Source organism: Molossus molossus, unplaced genomic scaffold, assembly GCF_014108415.1.
Source record: "Molossus molossus isolate mMolMol1 unplaced genomic scaffold, mMolMol1.p scaffold_m16_p_7, whole genome shotgun sequence".
Lineage (NCBI taxonomy): Eukaryota > Metazoa > Chordata > Mammalia > Chiroptera > Molossidae > Molossus > Molossus molossus.
Genome location: NW_023425401.1, coordinates 80,726,142 through 80,743,395, shown reverse-complemented (window position 1 = coordinate 80,743,395; position 17,254 = coordinate 80,726,142). Strand labels below are relative to the sequence as shown.

Sequence of the window (17,254 nt, the reverse complement as noted above, 5' to 3'; positions counted from 1 at the left end):
GTTTGAGAATGTTCACACCTCTTTCTTCAAACCTTAACAAGATTGTCAACTTTGAAATGTCTGCTATTAAGTGTTGTATCATCAAATATTAACTTTCATTCTACTAATATTCAAAATATGCAAAATTTCTTACATATTTTCACAGACATTTCCTTTTTCTTTTTTTGCTAATGACTTTAAGAATGTAGAAATTAGCTCTCTGCTCCTCCAATTCATCAGACAGCCACATCTTTCTGTGCAGTGCCAGCCTCAGCCCTGAGACACAAGGGTGAAGATTAGAGTGAACAGATTTGGCCATATTGGGTGCCTGGTCACCAGGGCTGCTTTTAACTCTGGCAAAGTAGATATTGTCACCATCAATGATCCTTCATTGACTTCAACTACATGGTCTACATGTTCTAGTATGATTCTACTCATGGCAAGTTCAAAGGCACAGTCAAGGCTGAGAACGGGAAGCTTGTCATCAATGGAAAGTCCATCTTCATCTTTCAGGAAAGAGATCCTGCAAATATCAAATGGAGTGATGCTGGTGCTGAGTATGTTGTGGAGTCCACTGGTGTCTTCACTACCATGGAAAAGGCTGGGGCTCACTTGAAGGGTGGAGCCAAGAGGGTCATCATCTTTGACCCTTCTGTAGATGCCCCCATGTTTGTGATGAGTGTGAACCATGACAAGTATGACGATTCCCTCAAGATTGTCAGCAATGCCTCCTGCACCACCAACTGCTTGGCCCCCCTGGACAAGGTCATCCATGACAACTTTGGCATCATAGAGGGACTCATGACCACAGTCCACGCCATGACTACTACCCAGAAGACCATGGATGGCCTGTCTGGGAAGCTGTGGCATGATGGCCAAGGGACTGTCCAGAACATCATCCCTGCTTCTGGCACTGCCAAGTCTGTGGGCAAGGTCATCTCTGAGCTGAACGGGAAGCTAACTGGCATGGCCTTCCATGTCCTCACCCCCAATATGTCCGTTGTGGATCTGACCTGCCACCTAGAGAAAGCAGCCAAATATGATGACATCAAGAAGGTAGTGAAGCAGGCATCAGAGAGCCCCCTCAAGTGCATCCTGGCCTACACTGTGGACCAGGTTGTCTCCTGCGACTTTAATGGTGACACCCACTCTTCTACCTTCGATGCTGGGGCTGGCATTGCCCTCAATGACCACTCTGTCAAGCTAGTTTTCTGGTATGACAATGAATTAGGCTATAGCAACAGGGTAGGGGACCTCATGGTCCACATGGTCTCTGAGGAGTAAGCCCCTTGGACCATCAGCCCCAGCGAGAAGGAGAGAGGCCCTCAACTTCTGGGGAGTCCTTGCCCCAAATTGATTCTCCAACACACTGAGATCTCCTGACCTCCAGTTTCCATCCCAGTCCCCCTAAAGAAGGGGAGGGGTTTAGGGAGCCCTACTTTGTCATGTACCATCAATAAAGTTCACTGTACCCAAACAAAAAAAAAGAATTTAGAAATTAAATAGAACCCCACTCTAGCCCAGCTGGTATGGCTCAGTGGAGTAAGCATCTTCCTGTAGATGACCAATGCACATACCCAGGTTGCAGACTCCATCTCCAGTAGGGGGTGTGCAGAAGGCAGACGATCCATGTTTCTCTCTCACATCAATGTTTCTATCTCTCTCTCCCTTCCTCTCTTTCTAAAAAATCAATAAAAAGATACTTTAAAGTCCTGGCCAGTTTGGCTCAGCAGTTAGAGTGTCTGCCTGCGGTCCAAAGAGACTCAGGTTCAGTTCCCGCTAAGGGCACTACCTCGGTTGCAGTTTGTCCCCTGGTTGGTCATGCGGGTGGCAGCCACTAGATGTGTCCCTTTCACGTTTATGTTTCTCTCCCCCCCCACACACTCTATTTGAACAAAAAAATGGAAAAATGTCCTTGGGTGAGGATTTAAAAAAAAAAAAAAGATATTTTAAAAATAAATAAATAAATAAACCCCCACTCTATTAACAGGTGGGAAAAATAAAAGCCGATATACCCTTACACCATTTCATGTCTTTGATTTCTCAGAACGTAAAGTATCTTTACCATGTCTATTTTATTTTATTTTTTTGAGGGGTCTGTAATGGGTTTCCCCAAATTCATTGTTAGCTCCTGGAGGGAAAAGACTATATTTTTTAAATTTTTTGTGTTCACATCTCTCATCTCAATGATTCAAACACAGTAGTAATACTACTTGGTAGTGTTGACTTTCCAAAAATTGTAATGAAGATTAAAAAAAAGAACAAAGCTGCATTTTACACCTGGGGTTGGGGGGTTGGCAGCTCTGCAAAAGACTAGTCAAGTGCAGTGGTGAGAAGGAAGGAAAGAATAGAGAGTACAGTTCAAACTGAACAATTGATTGAGGTAACTCACTGTTTTTGGACCACCTAATAACCTTCTCTGCTGCTTAAACTATTTAAAGTCCTGGAATTTGTTTATTTTTACTTCATAGTGATATTTTCAGTTATAGTTTATAAAGGATTACATTCACAGTATCAATTATATATATCCCATAAGAATCTTCCCCCAAAAATTTACTTATCAATAAACAGTGTTAAATGTCTTTATCAAGAAGAATCAGAAGCACTGCTGGTCATCCTAGGAAGAAACTGGTAAAATTAGCATCTTGGCACTAGGGTGTCTCTCCTCCTTGGAGTAGCTCAGCAGGCCCAGGGTTTGGGAGAGCTGCCCAATCAGCGCTGGCTTCCCTTTTCTGTTTATCATCATGTGACTCTTGGACTGCTCTGTGAAGTCTGGAGAAAACTCTGAGCTGGAGCAGATCAAGTCTCTGTAAACTCACACAGAGCTCCACCCCTGGAAGCAGCCACTCCCCACCTCAGTAGAGTCTGTTTCCTATGAAAGGGCACAGGTACCTCCTATGGTCCAAGGTATGTGTCCTCCTCCTTAAATCCCAACTGATGAGAACTAGAAACCACCACGAGACCTTAAGAAGAAGGCATCTGAAACACACAAGCATCCTGGATGCTTCTGAGGACTTCAGAATTTATAGGGACGAAAGACAGAAGCAAAAATAAGACTAGTGAAACAGATTTCTGTAAAAACTGTCAGAGAAGCAAAGCTCAGAAAGATCTGAAGTTAACCCCCAATGCAAAGAATAGCAAAGGACAGCCCTGGCTGGGCAGCTCAGTTGGCTAGAGCATGGTCCCCATACACTAAGGTTGTGGGTTCAATCCCCAGTCAGGGCACATACAAGAATCAACCAATGAAGGCATAGATAAGTGGAACAACAAACATTTCTCTCCTCTGCCACCTCTTAAAATGTATTAAAAAAAAAAAAAAAAAAAGAATAACAAAGAACATCAGGGATGTGTCTGGAGCAAAAGGGGCAAGGCTATTCCAGTGAAGGAGCAGCAGAGTTCTCAGCACCAGGAACAGCCCCCACTGTAAAAGTGATGGCCAGGGGAGCAGGGAGACAGAGAAGGACGGGCAGCTACTCCTTAGTGAGTTCAGATCTCCAATCCCAGACACAAGGCACCTCATGTTACTGCCCAGGGAAATAGAGGAATCAAAACAAGCAAACAACTCTGGGGAAATTACACTTAAAATTGTATGAATACCCAAAACCTGGGTACAGAGAAACTATGTCTTTTTCTTATGCCTCACCAACATCCACCTGGAGGGTTGGCCAGAAATCAATTGTCACCTTTCTAGAACCCTTCCTGCCTTTAAATTGTGAAAATAAAACTAAACTACTAAAACCCCAAAACAAAATAAAAGGACACCCCAAGGGCTTCTACATATGCATGGGAGGGTGGTTGCCAGGGATGTCTGACTTCAGCACCCAGTTGATGCATGCCCTGGGAGTCTGAGTGTTCCACTGCAGTCTGGGCTTCTCTGGGCGTGGCATTTGTGTAATCAGATCTGTGATTGGCCTTCCCTCGGTGAGTGCACATGGAGAGAGGGAAAGCTCTGATGTCTCTTCTTATTATTATAAGGGCATGAATCTCATTGTGGGCGCCCCACCCTGGTGAGCTCATCTAAACATCACACTGGGGGCTGGGGCTTTAATGCATGGATTTGGTTGAGGGACACATACATTCTAATCCCTAACACTTGTCCCCACTTGGATTGGCTTTCTCTCCAGAATGCTGCATAGGCTGGAGTGGTTTTTGAGTAAGAGCACACCTCCCTGCTCAGGTCCTCAATATTGCAGTGCTCAGCCCTTCAAGAGCACATAACTGTCACTCCCTGGCACAATACAGTCTCAGAGCACTGGGTCCTGACTTGTGGTGTCATGGATGCAGAGCCCAGGGGCCCCTTCCTTCCTGAAGATCTGTGTCCCTGGCTTGGCAGCTTTCCTTGCCATCCTCCAAAACAGGAAGTGCCTGCACACACATCCTTTCCCCATTGTCCCATGTCAGTCACTGCCACCTACCAATCTGGTGAGTTTGGTGTGTGTGGGGATAGAAATATTCTGTGACTTTGGGGTGACTTTCTGGTGTTCCCCTGAATAACATACACTCTTTTCATTTCAGACAACACTGCCTAACACACAGAAAAATTAAAAACCTATAAAACATCCCTCCTTGGACCTCTCTGAAATTTGAATGGCCTTGCCACTTTTTTTCATGACCTCAGTTTCTGAGTGTTCTCTCCCTCACAAATTTTTGTCCTTCTTTACATAAGGACATCCCTCCTTTGTTCCCATATTTGTCTTCCTTAAAACCAGAGCCTTATTAGGACAGAAGGAAGAACCACAGGTGCCAGCTGAGATGAACTGAGTCCCTTCGAGAGGTTCATGGAACATTGCCCTAATCTCCAGCATGGCTGTGCCTAACTCAGAAAAGCTTTCTCAAGCCTTTCTGAAGAGGCCAACCTTTCTCTGACCTCCGATGTGACAAATATGTATTATAAACAGCACCTTTCTGAAAGCAACATGATTCCCTCTCCACTCCTTTGGTTTTCAAACCCAGAGGAGGGGAGCTGGGAAGGAGGGCAGTGAGGGGAGGTATAAACACTTCAGGCTGTGATCAGTGCCACATGGGGAAGCTGGGAGCCTGGCAGCCAGGAGGCAAGAGCATCAGGAGCCTGTGCTAGTGGCAGAGAAGGGGACAGCAGAGTCTATACCCTGTGCTAATTCAGCATGAGGAAGAGCCTTGAAATCACAACAGAGCATACTGACAGTACCTTCTATTTCTTCGCAGTTTTAAATAGCTGGAAGTGCCCGGGGCCAGCTCTGCAGCTTTGGGCAAATCCACCTTTTCTCTGGGCCTTAACTTCCTAAGAAAGGATGAAATTAGAAGTGTCAAGGCTTTGTAAGGAACAGCAAATTCAGGAGGACTGGAGCCCAACTAGCCCCATCCCCCATGTTGCTGCTTCCATGACCCAAATTAGCTTTGGGGTGACCAAAAGACCGTGATAAAAAAATGTGTAGCAGGTATTCATGGGCCGTGCTCCCAGGAAGTCAGAGAAATTACATGAAGGTTTTGGTAAGCCAGCCCCACCAGGCACTGCATCGTGGTGCCCCATGAAACAGCACTTCTGCGGGCCAAGTGGCCATCCCTATGTTCAGATGTGGTTGAATCATGGCTCGTGTCAGGCACCCAGCAATCCATCTAAAGTTTCCAACTCAGCCCAGGTTCCAACACTATCTGAAGGAAGTCAATTTTTAAGCCTTTGGTTCACTCTGAGCAGCCTCTGGGCTGGTATGTTTCTTATGATAACAAAATCAGAAAATAAAAGTGAATTTCACTTAGGTCTACAGATTTACCTAAATTTTCCCTCAGATGTCTTTTCTGTGGCCCACATAATAGGTAAAACAATTTGGTCTAGATATGACATTTAAAAATTGGAGGCTTTCACATAATGTCTGGCTTTTCTTTAAAAATCTGGACAGCAACAGCAGGACAAGCTTCCCGTGGACATAAAAGACCCACCTTAGGTGGGAAGCAGAATGCCCTGGTCACCACCACTCCCTATCGCACACATCCAGCTTCTGTGATTAACTTACCTGCTGGGTTCCTTGAACACTGGTTTTCAATGTCAACCCTGAAGGTCTCTCAAGTCTCAGTCCCCCAATTATCTATGATTTGTGAGGATACTATAGTACACAGGGAGAGAGAGGATTCAATTTTTATCTCACTCATGGTTGAGGCATCAGTTTTCAGTCAAACCTGAACTGAGCCCACTTTCTCTTCATGAGAAAACCCAGGAACAGGGGGGCCTTCTTTCCCACATGATTCCTTCTCCAAGCTACTCCCATAGCTTTCTAAAAGGCCCCCTTCTCAGTCTTCATAACAGTGGTCTTTTGTCCTCCTCTCTCTGCCACAGTCTCATCATAACAGGAATCAAGGAATTACAGTAATCATGCCTTCTTAGGGTTTAATCTCTTTACCTTACCTGACAGCATCTTCAGAAGATGGGGTAAGATACACCTGTAACTTGCTATTTAAGTTGTGTACTGTGATGAGTTCCAGAGTCATATTTGTCCTTGAGGTCCTGGAGCACTTCCTGGGCTACATCTCCCAGCCCAGGGCTGGTCCACATCAATGGAGGGACAGAAGAGGTTGGAAAGGCATTGATGCTTGCTTGGGGCCTGGGGAAAGAGCTAAGGACAGAGGTGTTCTCAGAAAATACACTTGAGCTAACAAGGCTTGGCATTGGGGGTTGGAGGGGGGTGGGTCACCATGGAGCCCTGTGGATCTGTGTGGTTTGTGGTCAAAGAATCCAGGAAGGCAGGTAAAGTTTCATCTTTTCCCAGAATCCCTGGCATGTTGAAGCCTTACAGGCTCTGAGAGCTTCTTCAAAAGAACCCCATTTAAGCACATTTTTTTTAGTTCAGTATTTCCCAAGACAAATGAGAAATATAATTCAATTTTTTAAATAAATATTCTAATGCCATCTAAAGATATGTTTTTTATTTATTTTAAAGAGAGAGTCAGGGGCTAGAGGAAGAGATGGATATGTACCCTAATTGGGACTCAAATCCACAACACTTTGGTGCATGTGACGACACTCCAACCAACTGAGCCACACTACACAGGGCAGACTTCTATTTATTTATTAACCTCCTTCAGAAATGTTCTGCCAAAACATTTTGTAAAATGCTGGTGCTATGGAAAACATTGGTTTAAGGTTTTAGTTTTGGCTTCATGATATTTACTGCCAATGAGGATTTGGGCAAATCATTTAATCTCTCTGACTGCCATTTCCTTTATTATGTGATGGAGATCACAATACCTGTTCTGCCTACATTCCAGGAGTGAAATGGGATATTTTTAAAACAAACACTAGGCTCTACCCCTGCCACATCTGATTCAGTAAGCCAGAATTGGAGCTCAGGAATCCAAATTTATACAGACACACACACCCTTCATTTGAGGTCACCTTGTGTCTGCACAATGCTAGGTCAGTGACCCCATCCTGGCCCATCAGAACCATCAGGAGAGACATAGGTGAGGTCCAACATAAAGAAGAAAGGCCTCAAATTAGCATTTCAAGCTCTGCAGAGCTTCAAATTAGTGTCTGGGGATCTGTGCACCAATTTCCTCTATGATACACTGGGAATCACATCATTAACTTAGCACATATTAGGTTAGAAGATAACCACTCAGAAGACAGCTGTGCCTTCTTGAGCTATAACTTCAATCCTGATACTCAGCTTGGAACCTGGAACAACACCTACCCCCTGTGATGACCACATGCCTGGAACAAAGCTAAGCTCTATACCCACATTATCACATGGAATCCTTACAAATACCTTGTGTGAAGAGGGCTATATCTTTATCTTACAGAATGGAAAATAAGTTCCCACAGGAGGTAAGTAACTTGCTCAGAGTCACACAGTAGAGTCAGCTTAGATTTACTCTTTGATTAATAATAATATATGCCAGGTCCCTGATACCTGGTAGGCACTTTCCAGCCAATAGCACCTATTATCAGTCTTGTAAGATCTATTACCATTTTCTATGCTCAGCTCTCTCCAGGTTTCCATATACCTCCTAGACATATCAATGAGACAGCAATAATTGAATATTTCTCAATCTTGTACAAAACACAATTCAACTGACCCATTGTACCTGCTATTGTTTCTACAATGACTTAAAGTTGTGGGGGCAGGAACTGTTCTAGGACAACACTTAAGAGAAATCAAAAGTATAGACACTGTTTTCTGATGATTCAAACAGACCAATTATAAAAAGGCATTTTTGAGAGAATTGGGTAAATCCTATTACAGACTGGGTACTGGATGAATTATTGTTTATTTTGGTCACTATGATAAGGTACTGTGGCTCTTTAGGAAAATTCATTCTCGAGAATGCAGTAGCAGTTTGAGGACAAGGCTGCCATACCTATAATCCTCAGAGCCAAAGGGTTTTAATTATATCCTGCTTTTGTCACATTATCAGTGTTTTTTGATACAGTACGTTTAGTTATAAATATTGTTTTAGGTAGTACTATATAGAGTTCAAAAATTCTTTCATATACTTAAATTGTGAAATGCAAAAATAATCATGTTGATAAAAATAACTGAAATTCAAATGCTATTTCACTGAAATAGGAGTCCATACATTTCCTCCAAAACTAACCCTCTTTACTCTGTATCATATGAGCCTGTGTGCCCTATTGGGATTGTGTAACACAACTGTAGCACTATGATGTGCTTCTTTCCAATGCAAGCGACTGCATGATGAGAATCACTGAACACTTGAGCAAGGGGTGGGTCTTTAAATTGCACCAGCCCAACGTTAAAGAGATTTCAAAGTTACTTTGCCCCATACGTTAAGAACTATAAGGTAGATAGGCAGATGTGAGACACTGACATTGCCTGCATCCCACATGTAGAGAAGACAAAATTACTCAGAGAAAGTGTATCTTAAGGAAGAGCATGGGGCACTAATAAACTGATATGGTGTTAGAAAACAATGCTAGCCCTGGACGGTTTGGCTCAGCAGTTAGAGCATCAGCCTGCGGTCCAGAGAGACCCCGGTTCGGTTCCCGCTAAGGGCATGTACCTCGGTTGCAGTTTGTCCCCAGCCCAGGTTGGGTCGTGCGGGTGGTAGCCACTCAATGTGTCCCTTTCATGTCAATGTTTCTCTCTCTCTCTTTCTCTTCCTCTCTCTTCCTCCCACTCTGTCTAAACAAAAAAATGGAAAAATGTCCTCTGGTGAGGCTAAAAAAAGAAAACAATGCTAGTGGACCTCACCAAGAATTCTAAAACAGAAATTCCAGAATAGTATCCTGGTTTAGCCCATCTGTTCCTAACGGTCCCATGTACACCACGTGAGATGTTTTTTTTCCAACTAGACTGGAAGACTCAGAGGAAAGGAGCCACTTTGTTTTCCTGGTGGGTCTAGATAAACAAGCGTCTCAGTTTGGATCAGCTCTGTGAAGGCCTATATAACCCCAGCTGGGCACAGTTCAGTGGGGGACCAGTGAACAGCTCAGAGCAAGATATTCCAAGTGTGAGGTCTTCAGGGACTATTGTCTGAGACCATGAAGACATGCTTAGACCCCTTCTATAGGTGTGGCCAGCAATAATCTTTACCTGGGACATTTTTGATCAATCCCACCGAGCCCAGGGCAGCTGAAACTGCTCCTGCAGAAAAGGCTCCTCAGCAGAGCTTGGCTTCAGAGGAAGCTGATCACTACACCCCACAGTGACTCTGATTGGCCTCCATCCCCAGGTAGAACATTGGGCAGAGAGCTGGATAGGAGCTGGACTGTGTGCCTAGGGGGAAAAAGAGGTCAAACCTCCATACTTCACGTCTACCTCAAGCACACCAACAGTGCCCTGTCCCCCACCTGCAAACCTGCTAGATCTGCCCCCTTCTTCTGTGATCTAAGCCCAAGAAAAATGGTATAGAGCAAAAAAAATCTATTCTTCTATGGCTTGGTTAGATGGCATGGGGGACCCGGACATCTAGGCAGTTGGAGACTGGGCAGAAGTCCTGCCCAAGGGCATCCGGCTATTTGGAAAACTGAACTGCCAAGAGGGGTTGATTTTTGTATTGTTCTTTTGTTGTTGTTACTTTTTGACCCCCTTCTACTTTGCAGCAAGGGAATGCCAGGAAGCCAGGCAGAGCAGAAATGTCTCCTGGGTGGGTTTCTGTCCAGGAGACAGAGGTGAATGTGTGGGGCCCTTCAGCAACATTACAGGGAAGGATATCCAAGCTTCCCAATGAGTATAGCCAGCGTAGCCCTGGAAAAAGAAGAGGTAGCCACCCCTACTCCTACAAGCACTACCCCCAACACAAGTCAACTTAAATCACCCCAGCCAGGTCCTGGATACCACCACAAAGCAAAGATCCATGGGGGTAGGGAGAACACAGTGTCATTTAAAAGGCAAGTCCCAAGGCAGACTCAGTCTCTGGGCTTCACAAGACTTACCCACCAGCTCTTTGGGACTCTGCCCTTCCAAGTGTTAGACTGGTGGCTGAAAGCCAGGCAGGGATAGTGACTAACATTGATTGCACCAAAGAGTATACCAGGAGGTCTATGGACAGCATACCAATGGTCAGGTCTTTGACAACATCTGAGCAAAATCCAATGAGTGCCACAAATAATAGTTTCAAAGGGTGAACGCAGTAGACACCAAAATCTGCAGAGCTGAACTTCACCTTTTTTCCCCATTTACGTAATATTTATTTGTATATAAGCTCCTCTTTATGTTTTATAGATTTTACTCTGTTTCTGCTTCTGTTTTTTCTCTCATATCATTTTTTCCTCTCTTTCCATTTCTCCATCTATTTTTTAATTTCTCTTTGCTTTTTAATTTTTATTCCGTTTTTCCCTTTCTATTCCATATATTATGTTATTCATTTATTACTTTTTAAATTGTCATTATATATATACACACACATATATATAAAATTTCTCTTATTCCAGTTTTTCTCTTCTCTCCACCTTCTTTTTATTCACATTCTCCTCCTTAAGTTTTTTATTTCTGCACTAATTCTTTAGGTCACTTGTATTACAGTATTCCTTTGTATTTTCTTTTCTTCCTCTTCTCTTTATTATTATTATTTGTTTGTGGTGGGGTTGTTTTCATTCTTGCTATTGGTTTTTAGTGTGTGTTTAGTTTGCTCCTGTTTTGCCTTGTTCTGTCAGCACCTGTATAACAGCTACCACAGTGTGGTTGGGGTTGAGCCTCATAGTCAGCAAGCCATGGACTGAGCCCACCTATCAAAGGGACAACAGCAATCAAGAGCCAATTACAAAAGGAGGGCCCACATAAACCAAGCAAGTGACATTTGTAGAGTTCCCAGATCAGAAGATCAAAGAGACTACACCACTGGGTCCCACATGGCATCCACTACAAAAGACTACCCCACTAGGGCCGGGGATCATAGAAAATCTACCTAATAAGTAGATACAAGCAGAAAAGGCAGCCAAAATGGGGAAACAAAGAAACAAACCCCAAATGAAGAGCAAAATAATTCTCCACTAGAAAAGCTAAATAAAATGGAGATATGCAATTTAACAGATATAGAGTTCAGAGTAATGATTATACAATGCTCAACAGCATGAAAAAGGACATAGAAGCTGTGAAAAACAACCAGTCAGAAATGAAGAATGATGTAGCAGAAATAAAGAATACACTGGATACAATGAACATTCGATTAGAGGAAGCAGAGAATCAAGTCAGCAAATTAGAAGACAGGTTAGAAACATAAATATAGAACTCAATCAGAGAACCAAAAAGAAAAAAAAAACTATTAAAAAACAGGACACTTTAAGAGAGCTTTGGGACCATACTAAACATAACAACATCCGCATCATAGGAGTACCAGAAGAATAAAGAAACTGAGAAAAGTTTAGAGAATTTATTTGAAGAAATAATGGAAGAAAATTACCCTAAACTGGTGAAGAAAAAAGAAACACTGCAGGCAGAAAGCAATGGCATGAAGTATTCAAGGTAATGAAAAGCAAAGATGTGAAACCAAGACTACTCTATCCAACAAGGCTATCATTAAAGCCTGAAAGTGACAAAAGTTTTCCAGACCAAAAAAAAAAAAAAAGGCTAAAGGAGTTTGTTACCACCAAACCAACATTGCAAGAAATGTTAAAGGGACTGCTGTAAGAAGAAGAAAGAGAGTAACATAGGCATAAAAAATTAAAATGCAAATAAATAAGTACCTATTAATAATAAACTCAAGTGTAAATGGGTCAAATGTTCCAATAATAAGATATAGGGTAGCTGAATGAATAAGACAGCATGACCCACATATATGCTGTCTACAAGAGACCCACCTCAGAACAAAAGACTCACACAGGAAGAAAGTGAAGGGATGGTAACAATTTTTCTTGCAAATGGAACAAAACAAAGAAAAGTAGGGGAAGCAATACTTATATCTGACAAAATACACTTCAAAAAAGGCCATAACAAGAGACAAAAAAAGGTCTCTACATAAAATAAATGAATCAATACAACAAGAGAATATAACCCTTGTAAACATGTATGCACCCAACATAGGAGCACCTAAATATATTATTCCTGGAGGACTTTAAGGGAGAGATCAACAGTAACACAGTCATAGTAGTAGACTTTAACACCACAATGACATCACTGGGTAGATTTTCAGACAACAAGGAAACATCAACCCTAAATGACACACTAGATCAGACAGATTTAATTGACATTTACAAAATATTTCACACCAAAGCTGCATAATATACATTCTTTTCAAGTGCTTGTGGGACATTCTGAAAGATAGACCACATGTTAGAACACAAAATAACTCTACAAGTTCAAGAAGATTGAAACCATGTCAAGCATCTTCTAGAATCACAATGGCATGAAATTGGAAATCAACTACAATAAAAACATTCTAAAACACAGAGGCTAAATAGCATGCTAAAACACTGAGGAGTTACCAATGAGATCAAAGAAGAAATTTTAAAATTTCCTGGAAACAAATGAAAATGAACACACAACAACCCAAAATCTATGGGACACAGTGAAAGCAGTCCTGAGAGAAAAGTTTATAGCACCATAGGCCTACCTCAAGAAACAAGATAAGTCTCTAATAAAGTATCTAATCCTATAATTAAAAGAACTAGAGAGAGAACAAGAAGAGCCCAGAGTAAGAGAAGAAACTACCAAACACACACACACACACACACACACACACACACACACACACACAAGATCAGTGAAACTAAGAACTGGTTCTTTGAAAATATAAACAAGATTGATGAACCTTTAGATAGACTCATCAAGAAAAAGAAAGGACCCAAATAAATAAAATCAGAAATGAAAGAGGTAAAGTAATAACTGATACTATAGAAACACAAAGGATTGTAAGAAATTACTGTGAACAAGTATCTGCCTACAAATTTGCCTTCAACCTAGGCAAAATGGACAAATTCCTACAACTCAACCAGGAAGAATCAGAATACTGAATAGACCAATAACAACTAACAAAATTGAAGCAGTAATACAAAAAATTTTTTAAGCCCAGAAAACAACCCTGGATGGTTTGACTCAGCAGTTAGAGTGTCAGCCTGCAGACCAATGAGTCATGGGTTTGATTCCGGTCAAGGGCATGTACCTTGGTTGTGGTTCATCCCTGGCCCTGGTCAGGTCGTGCAGGAGGCAACAAGTCAATGTGGCTCTATCACATCAATGTTTCTTTCTGTTCTCTCTCTCTCCCTCCCTCCCACTCTATCTGATAATAAGTAGAAAAATATCCTTGGGTGAGGAATAAAAAAAAAAAAGCCCGGTAAATAAAATCCTGGTCTGGGTGGCTCACAGGGGAGTTTTACGATATAGTCAAAGAAAAACTAAACCTATCTATCTCAAATTATTCCAAAAAATACAAAAGGTAGGAAAACTTCAAACTTTTTTTTTTTTTTTACAAAGCCAGCAAGCATTATTCTAATTCCAAAACCAGACAAAGATACTACAAAGAAAGAAAATCACAAGCCCATATCCCTGATGAACATAAATGGTAAAATCCTCAAAAGAAAATTAGGAAATTAGGTCCAGCAGTATGTTAAAAAGATCAGACACCATGACACAATGAAATTTATTCCAGGGATGCAAGGCTAGCACAATATATGCAAATCAATAAATGTAATACATCACATAAGCAAAATAAAGGATAAACGCACATGCTCATATCAATAAATGCAGAAAGAGCATTAGACAAAACCCAACACCGTTGTTGATAAAAATTATCAGCAAAGTGGAACTAGAGGGAACAAACCTCAACTCATTAAAGGCCATATGCGACAAACATACAGCCAACATCATACTCAATGGGCAAAAACTAAACTGTTTCTTCTAAGAACAATAACAAGACAGGGATTCCGGCTTTCACTACTCTTATTCAACATAGTCTTGGAAGTCCTACCCACAACAGTCAGATAAGTAGAAAAAATAAAAAGAATACAAATTGGAAAGGAGGAAGTAACACTGTCATTATTCACAGATGACATGATATTGTACATAGAAAACCCTAAAGACTCCACCAAAAAACTAGATTTAATGAATAAATTTAGCAAAGTACCAGGATACTAAATTAATATCCAGAAGGATCACAATATTGGATATCAAATTATACTACAAAGGCATTGTAATGAAAAAAAAAAAAAAGCCTGGTACTGGCACAAGAACAGGAATATAAATCAATGGAAAAGAACAGAGAAACCAGAAATAGACCCATGCCATTTTGCTTAGTTGATATTTGACATGGGAGGCAGGAGCATAAAATGGTGCTGGGAAACACTAGAAAAACAACTTAAACCATACACAAGAATAAAATGAAAATGGATAAAAGACTTAAGTGTAAGTCATGAACCCATAAGAACCCTAGAAGAAAATATAGGCAGTAAAATCTCAGACATCTCTACTAGCAGAACTTTCACAGATACTTCTCCTAGAGCAAGAGAAACAAAGAAAAAAATAAACAAATGGTACTACATCAAACTAAAATGCTTCTGCACAGCAAAAGAAACCAGCATCAAAATGAAAAAGGAACACATTGTATGGAGGAACATATTTGTTAATGATACATCTGATAAGGGTTAAATTTCCAAAATATATAAAGAAATCATACAACTTATCAAAAGAAAAAAAATCAATTTAATTAAAAATGGGCAGAGGGCCTAAATAGACAGTTCTCCAAAGAGGACATACAAATGGTCCAGAGACATATCAAAAAGTGCTCAGCATCACTAATAATCAGATAGATGCAAATTAAGACTACAAGTGAGTTATCACTTTACACCTGCCAGAATGGCTACCATCAATAAAACAACAAACAAGTGCTGGCCATGATGTGGAGAAAGGGTACTCTAGTACACTGCTGGTGGGAATGCATACTAGGGCAACCACTATGAAAAACAGCATGGTGTTTCCCCAAAAAATTAAAAATGGAACTGCCATTTGACCAAATGATTCCACTTCAAGAAATATAGTCTAAGAAACCTGAACATCAATCAGAAAGAACAGATCCACCCCTATGTTCATAGCAGTGTTATTTCTGATAGCTAAGATCTGGAAACAGCCCGAGTACCCATCAGTAGATGAGTGGATAAAAAAGATGTGGTATGTTTACACAATGGAAAACTATGCAGCTGTAAAAAAGAAAGAACTCTTACCTTATGCATGTATAAAAAAGAAGGAACTCTTGTCTGGCTGATGTGGCTCAGTGGTTGAGTGTCGAGCCATGCACCAAGAGGTCACCAGTTCGATTCCTTGCCAGAATGCATTCCCAGGTTGTGGGCCTGATCCCCATTGGGGGCCATGGAGAAGGCAGCCAACTGATGTTTTCTCTCATTGATGTTTTGGTTTTTTATTTTATTTTAATAATTTGTTTTTGTTACAGTTGTTTCTCATTTTTTCCCCATTGATACCCCCCCCATCCCCAGCTTGGTTGTCTATATTTATTGGTCATGCATACATGCATGTATGTAAGTTCTATAGTTTATCTCTTCTCCCATCAATCCCCCCTCCTCTGAGGCTTGTCAGCCTGTACCCTACCTCCATGTCTCTGGGTCAATTTTGTTTCGCAGTTTGTTTAGTTCATTATATTCCACAAATAAGTGAGATCATGTGATATTTGTCTTTCTCTGCTTGGCTTGTCTCACCTAGCATAATACTCTCCAGGTCCTTCCATGCCATCTCAAAGGATAAGAAATCTTTCTTTCTTACAGCTGCATAGTACTCCATTGTGTATATGTACCACTGTTTTTTTATCCACTCATCTACTGATGGACACTTGGGTTGTTTCCAGATCTTAGCTATTGTAAATAATGCAGCTATGAACATAGGGGTACTTAAATTTTTTCTGACTGGTGTTTCAGACTTCTTAGGGTATATTCCTAGAAGTGGGGGATCACTGGCTCAAATGGAAGTTCAATTTTTAACTTTTTGAGGTAACACCATATTGTTTTCCATAGTGGCTGCACCAGTCTGCATTCCCACCAGCAGTGTGCTACAGTCCTTTTTTCTCCTCACCCTCACTAACACTTATTGTTTGATTTGTTGATGGGGGCCATTCTGACAGGTGTGAGGTGATACCTCATTGCTGTTTTAATTTGCATCTCTCTGATGATTAGTGATGTTGAGCATTTCTTCATATGTCTCTTGGCCATTTGTATGTCCTGTTTGGAGAGGTGTCTATTTAATTCCTCTGCCCATTTTCTAATTGGGTTCTTTGTCTTCCTTTTGTTGAGTTGTATAAGCACTCTATATATTTTGGAAATTAACCCCTTATCTGATTCATCATTGGCGATTATGGTCTCCCAGAACTAGAACAAACACTCCAAAAGTTTATATGGAACCAAAAAAGATCCTGAATAGCTACAGCAATCTTGAAAAAGAAGAATAAAGTTGGAGGGATCACATTACCAGATTTCAGCTTATACTACAAAGCCACTGTAAACAAAACAGTCTGGTACTGACACAAGAACAGGCAGATTGAGCAATTGAACAGAATAAATAACCCAGAAATTGACCCAAGACAATATGCTCAATTAATATATTAATATTTGACGAAGGTGGCAGGAGCATACAGTGAAGTCAAGACAGTCTCTTCAATAAATGGTGTTGGAAAAATTGGACAGCTACCTGCAAAAAATGAAGCTGGAACACCAATTTACACCATACACGAGAATAAACTCAAAATGGATAAAAGACTTAAATATAAGTCGTGAATCCATAAAAGTTCTAGAAGAAAATGTAGGCAACAAAATCTCAGACATTATACACAGCAGAATTTTTACTGATGCCACACCTAAGGCAAGACAAACAAAGGAAAAAATGAACACATGGGACTACATCAAACC

The 17,254-nt window shown here is 41.1% G+C and overlaps 1 pseudogene; it reads left to right on the top strand.

The window, feature by feature from the left end:
• The first annotated feature begins 369 nt into the window (after window positions 1–369).
• LOC118620271 lies at window positions 370–1,263 on the top strand (annotated as a pseudogene).
• Window positions 1,264–17,254: the final 15,991 nt, after the last annotated feature.